Source organism: Heterodontus francisci, chromosome 34, assembly GCF_036365525.1.
Source record: "Heterodontus francisci isolate sHetFra1 chromosome 34, sHetFra1.hap1, whole genome shotgun sequence".
In the NCBI taxonomy this organism is placed as follows: Eukaryota; Metazoa; Chordata; class Chondrichthyes; order Heterodontiformes; family Heterodontidae; genus Heterodontus; species Heterodontus francisci.
Genome location: NC_090404.1, coordinates 19,550,976 through 19,558,362, shown reverse-complemented (window position 1 = coordinate 19,558,362; position 7,387 = coordinate 19,550,976).

The window sequence follows — 7,387 nt, the reverse complement described above, 5'->3', positions numbered from 1 at the left end:
CTTTGACAATCCATCTACACAACATCTACTGCATTTTCTTTCTCACTATGCTGTGTTATTCGCTGAAATAATCCCTGCTGTCTGTCCTGAATTAATCCATTTGACTATCAAATGTTGAAATATTTGCTCCACACACACAGAGTAATACGTCAGAGTAATTTACAGCACAGAAGGAGGCCATTCAGCCCATCGAGTCCATGATGGCTCTCCACAGAGCTCTCCAGTCAGTCCCACTTCCTAACTCGATCTAAAGAGTGCTGCAAGTTTATTTCCCTCAAGTAATCATCCAACTTCCTCTTGAAGTCAGTGATTGTCTCCTCTTCCACCACACTTGTGGGCAGCAAGATCCAGGTCATTACCACCCACTGTGTAAAAAAACTTCTTCCTCATATTCCCCTGTATCTCTTGCCCAAAACCTTCAATCTGTACTCTAGTCCTTGTACCATGAGTTTATGGAAACAGTTTTTCCTTGTCTAACTTATTTATGCCTGTCATAACCTTGTACACCTATGATAAATCTCCCCTCAATTGCCTTGATTCTAAGGAGAACAAACCCAGCTTTTCCAACCCAACCTTGTAACTAAAATCCTCCATCTCTGGAACAGTTCTGGTAAATCTCTTCTGCACCCTTTTAAGGACCTTCACATCAGTCCTGAAGTGTAGTGACCAGAACTGGATGTAATATTCCAAATGGGGCCTAACGGAGCTTTATAAAGTTTCAGCATAACTTCCCTGCTTTTGTACTCAATGCCTCTATTTATGAAGCCCAAGTTCCCATATGCTTTACTAACCACTCTCTCAATATGTCCTGCCACCTTCAAAAATCCATGCACCTCCAGGTCCCTCTGTTCCTGCACATTCTTTAGAGCAGTGCTATTATATATTATATATTGCCTCACCCTATCCCTTCTGCCAAAATGCATCACCTCACACTTGCAGTATTAAATTCCATTTGCCACCTCTCTCCCCATTCTGCTAGCCTATCTATATCCTGAGGCCATCAGCCTCACTGTTTGGCATAGATCTAATTTTAGTTTCACTGGCAAATTTTGTGATTCCACTCTGTATTCCAAGATGCAAGTAATTCATATATAAGCCAAAAAAAAATGCAGTAATCCCAACACTGACTCTTGGGGAATACTACTGTCTACCATCCTCCAATCTTAAAAAAAACATTTACTATGACTTGCTGTTTTCTGTCCTTAAGCCATTTTAAAAAAAAAATCGAATTGGATACTGATACTCCTGTTCCATGAGCCTCAATTTTGTTTGCCAGCCTTTTATGTGGTGCCTTATCAAACATTTTCTTAAAATCCATATAAACAACATCCAACATAGTCCCATCATCAACCTTCTATGTTACATCATCAAAAAATCAATTAGATTAGTCAAACATGATCTGCCTTTTGTAAGTCTGTGCTGGATATCCTTAATTAACTTGAACCTCTCCTCGTGTCCATTGATTTTTTCCCCCCCTGATTATTGTTTCTAAAACCGGACTCAATACAGATGTTAAACCAACTGGCCTGTAGTTGCTAGGACTGTCCTTACACCCTTCCACCATTCTCAAATCTTCTGGCACCACCTTCATATCCAGGGAAGATTGGAAGATTATGGCAAGCCCTTTCGCTATCTCATCCCCACTTCCTTCAACAACCTGGGATGCAAGTCATCTGGACCAGGTGACTTATCGACCCGATGCATAGCCAGCCTTTCCAATACCTCCCCCGTCTCAATTTTTACCCTATCTATTGTATCGGCTCTTTCCCTTTCTATCGATATTTTGTCAGGTTCCACTTCCTTAATGAACACAGATACAAAATACTCATTAAGTATATTAGCCTTGCTCTGTGTCTCTAAGCATATATTACCCTCTTTGTCCCTAATAGGCACCACTCCACCTCTTACTACCCGTTTACTATTTACATGCTAGTAGAAGGTTTTTGGGCTCCCTTTTATGTTGACTGCTATTCTAGCCTCATATACTGTCTTTGTCAGTCTAATTTTCCTCTTCAACTTCCCTCTTAACTTATTGTATATGGCCTGGTTCTCACTTGAAGAATTCATCATGCATCTTTTTTTGTTTCATCATAATCTCTATTTCCCTTGTCATCCAAGGAGCCCTGGCTTTGGTTTCCCTACCTTTCGCCCTTGTTGGAATGTTCCTAGCCTGTACCTGAAGCATCTCTTCCTTAAAGATAACCCATCTTCCTGCCAGTCTTTGGTTCCATTCTACCCTGGCTAGCTTCCTTCTCATTGAATTGAAATTAGCCCTCTTTCAATCTAGACATTCTACCTTATTTTGTTCCCTCCTTTTCTGCATTACTAATCTAAACCTTATGAGTTATTACCAAGCGTTCCCCACAGACACTTGATCCACTTAGCCCATCTCATTCCCCAGCACCAGATCCAGCAATGCCTGCATTTTGGTTGGGCTGAAAACATACTGGTCAAGGAAGTTCTCCTGAACACTGTTCAGAAATTCATCTCCCTCCTTAACCTTTACTCTAAAATGATCACAATTGATATTTGGGCAATTAAAGTCCAACAATATCGTTACTCTATAATTCTTGCACACCTCTGATTTCCCTGCAGGTTTGGTCCTCTATCTCTATCTCTCTCACTATTTGGAGGCCTATAGAATATCCCCAGTAGCGTGATCCAGCACTGCAATGTCTTCCCTAATCAATACTGCCAACCCACCTCCCTTTTTCCCTTCCCTATCTATTCTGAACACTTTATATCCTTGTATATTAAGTGCCCAGTCCTCGCCATTTTTAAGCCATATTTCCATTATTACCACTACATCATATTCCCGCCCTGCTATTTGTGCTTGTAGCTCAATAACCTTATTCATCACACTCTGCAAGTTTACACACATGCATTGTAATCCTATCTTTTTATTCCTTGTAGTCCTTCTCAGTCCACTCCTGCCTAATACAGAACTACTTCCTTCTCTCGTACTGTCTAAAACTCACATTATGCACCTGCTCCTCTTTTCTACTTCTATATGCTCATCCCCCCGCCAATTTAGTTTAAACCCTCCCCAACCACACTAGTGAACCTCCCTGCGAGGACATTGGTCCCAGTCCTTTTGAGGTGCAACCTGTCCCTTTTGAATATGTGTCTCCTGCCGCAAGAATCTGAATCCCTCCCTCCTGCACCATGCTTCAAGCCACACATTGATCTTCCCTAACTTCCTGTTTCTACTCTCGCTAGCATGTGGCACTGGGAGTAAACCAGAGATTACTACCTTCAAGGTCCTACTCTTTAACTTCCACCCTAGCTCCTGAAAAATCTGACCATTAGACCTTAACACCTGCCCTTGCTATGTCGATGGTACCAATGTGTACCATTGCTTCTGGCACACCCTCTCCGTAATTACCTTTACCCTGGCACCAGGGAGGCAATACAATATGTGGGACTCACGATCACAGTTACAGAAATGCCTGTGACCCTGACTATGAAATCGCCAAGAACAACTGCATTTCTGCACTTTGCTGTTCCCTCCTATACGGTCCCGTGCCCAATGGTGTCATGGTTTGGACTGCACCCCTTCGAGGTGTTGTCACTCCCAGCAGTCTCCAAAGCTGAGTTTGAGGTTTGAGAGTGGCGCACAGCCTGAAGACCCCGGCACTTCCTGCCTCTTCCTACTCTTTCAGATAACCACACACCTAATATCCCAAGGTCTTACTGTTTGTGGGGTGACCACCACCTGGAATGTTCGATCCAGGAAACTCTACTGCTGCCTGATGTTCTGCAGTGATTACAACTTCCTCTCAAGCTCTGGAACTCTGTGCTCAAGCTGAAGTAGCTGCACAGACTTCCTACACCAGTGGTCGCCCAAGACACATGAAGTGTCCTGAAATTCCCACAGGGCACAGGAATTGCACATCGTTGACTCGTTTATTCTGTCTGATATAAACCAAATCCACAGTCATGGATGACAGAACAGTATACAGTGGGTTTGCTCAGGGGTCAGTGTAGGACCACTGCTTTGCTTGATCTACATTAATAACCTGGATTTGTGTGTACAGGGCACAATTTCAAAATCTCCTCCTGTCTGACATAAACCAACCCCACAGTCACTGACACCAATCTCCCACTGTCTGATATAAACCAACCCCACAGTCACTGACACCAATCTCCCACTGTCTGATATAAACCAACCCCACAGTCACTGACGCCAATCTCCTCCTGTCTGATATAAACCAACCCCACAATCTGTGACACTAATATCCTCTCTCATTTAAATCAGTCACACAGATAAAGTTTTGAAGTGGAAGTTTATAATTTTATTCAAAACTAATTCCTGATGCGAGTCCCTGAATTAGGTGAAGATCACAGACAGCGGTTCTTAAAGAGACACTGCAGCACTGAGAACAGAATCTGCTAAATTCCAGAATATTCAATTCCAGGCCAGTTTATATGGGTTAACAACATCAGCAGAAACAAACACAGCAGCTAAAACAGCAGAATCCAACTGCTGCAGTCACTCGTGAACTTGCATGTGTTTCTGCTGATGCAGTGACTGAAGGAATCTCTTCCCACAGTCAGAGCACATGAACATCCTCTCCCCAGAGTGAACTCGCTGGTGTATCAGTAGTGGGATGAAGTAGTGCATCCCTTCCCACACTCTGAGCAGATGAACATCTTTTCTTTTATTTGTTCCTGGGGTGTGAGCATCGCTGGCTAGGACAGCATTTATTGCCCATCCCTAATTGCCCATGAGAAGGTGGTGGTGAGCTGCCTACTTGAACCGCTGCAGTCCATGTGAGGTAGGTACATCCACAGTGCTGTTAGGAAGGGAGTTCCAGGATTTTGACCCAGTGACAGTGAAGGAACAGTGATATAATTCCAAGTCAGATGGTGTGTGACTTGGAGGGGAACTTGCAGGTGGTGGTGTCCCCATGCACCTGCTGCCCTTGTCCTTCTAGTTGGTAGAGGTCGTGGATTTGGAAGGTGCTGTCTAAGGAGCCTTGGTGCATTGCTGCAGTGCATCTTGTAGATGGTACACACTGCAGCCACTGTGCGTCGGTGGTGGAGGCAGTGAATGTTTGTGGACGGGATGCCAATTAAGAGGGGCTGCTTTGTCCTGGATGGTGTCGAGCTTCTTGAGTGTTGTTGGAGCTGCACCCATCCAGGCAAGTGGAGAATATTCCATCACACTCCTGACTTGTGCCTTGTAGATGGTGGACAGGCTCTGGGGAGTCAGGAGGTGTGTTACTTGCCACAGAATTCCAGGCCTTTGAGCTGCTTTTGTAGCCACGGTAATTATATGGCTAATCCAGTTCTGGTTCTGGTCAATGGTAACCTGCAGGATGTTGATAGTGGGGGGATTCAGCGATCATAATGCCATTGAATGTCAAGGGGACATGGTTAGATTTTCTGTTGTTGGAAAAGATCATTGCCTGGCACCTGTGTGGTGTGAATGTTATTTGCCACTTATCAGAGCAAGCCTGGATATTGTCCAGGTCTTGCTGCATTTCTACATGGACTGCTTCAGTATATGAGGCGTCTTCTCCTTAGTGTGAATGTGCTAGTATCAGAAGCCGAGATGACTGAGTGAATCCCTTCCCACACTCAGAGCAGGTGAATGGCCTCTCCCCAGTGTGAGTGTGTTGGTGTTTCAGCAGATAATTTCTACTTTTAAAGCTCTTCTCACAGTCAAAACTGTTAAAAGGTCTCTCATCAGTGTGAACTTGCTGGTGTTTCAGCAGAGCTGATGACTGAGTGAACTTTTAAATCTCTTCTCATAGTCACAACATTTAAAGGTCTCTTATCTGCGTGAATACGTTGGTGTTCAGAGAGATTGGACAACTGCGTAAATCCCTTCCCATACTCAGAGCAGGTGAATGGCCTCTCCCCAGTGTGACTGCATTGATGAATTTCTAGCTGGGACAGATAATTGAATCTCTTCCCACAGTCGCCACATTTTCTCTGTGGTGCTGGTGTCCTAGTGTCTGTCCAGGTTGGACTTGAAGCCCTGTCCACACACAGAACAGGTGTACAGCTTCTCCCTGTTGTGAATGGTGTGATTTTTTTTTCAGGCTGTGTAACTGGTTAAAGCTCTTTCCACAGTCAGTGCACTGGAACACTCTCACTCGGGTGTGTGTGTCTTGGTGCTTTTCCAGTCACACTGATGTTTGAAATATTTTCCCACAGACAGGACTGACAAACATTTCTCCTTCCACATTCAAAGGTCGATGATATTCAGGTCCTGATGAATCGAGTGACTCTGTCAGATCTTGATGTGATATTTGGTTTCAGTTTCCCATCTGTAATGGGATAAGGATAAGAGTAGTCCTCGGGTGAAGGTGCTAAATTGGGAGAAGGCTAATTAGAACAATATTAGGCAGGAACTGAAGAATTTAGATTGGGGGCAGCTGTTTGAGGGTAAATCAACATCTGACATGTGGGAGTCTTTCAAACGTCAGCTGATTAGAATCCAGGACCAGCATGTTCCTGTGAGGAAGAAAGACAAGTTTGGCAAGTTTCAGGAAGCTTGGATAACACAGGATATTGTGAGCCTAGTGGCTCCTCATCAGACCCCTTTCCTATCCTGAGTGGCGTGAAACAGGGCTGTGTTCTCGCACCCACACTTTCTGGGATTTTCTTCTCCCTGCTGCTTTCACATGCATTCAAGTCCTCTGAAGAAGGAATTTTCCTCCACACAAGATCAGGGGGCAGGTTGTTCAACCTTGCCCGTCCAAGAGCGAAGTCCAAAGTACAGAAAGTCCTCATCAGGGAACTCCTCTTTGCTGACGATGCTGCTTTAACATCTCACACTGAAGAGTGCCTGCAGAGTCTCATCGACAGGTTTGAGGCTGCCTGCAATGAATTTGGCCTAACCATCAGCCTCAAGAAAACGAACATCATGGGGCAGGACGTCAGAAATGCTCCATCCATCAATATTGGCGACCATGCTCTGGAAGTGGTTCAACAGTTCACCTACCTGGGCTCTACTATCACCAGTAACCTGTCTCTAGATGCAGAAATCAACAAGCGCATGGGAAAGGCTTCCACTGCTATGTCCAGACTGGCCAAGAGAGTGTGGGAAAATGGTGCACTGATACGGAACACAAAAGTCCGAGTGTATCAGGCCTGTGTCCTCAGTACCTTGCTCTATGGCAGCGAGGCCTGGACAACGTATGTCAGCCAAGAGCGACGTCTCAATTCATTCCATCTTCGCTGCCTCCGGAGAATACTTGGCATCAGGTGGCAGGACTGTATCTCCAACACAGAGGTCCTCGAGGTGGCCAACATCCCCAGACACACTACTGAGTCAGCGGCGCTTGAGATGGCTTGGCTATGTGAGCCGCATGGAAGATGGCAGGATCCCCAAAGACACATTGTACAGTGAGCTCGCCACTGGTATCAGACCCAC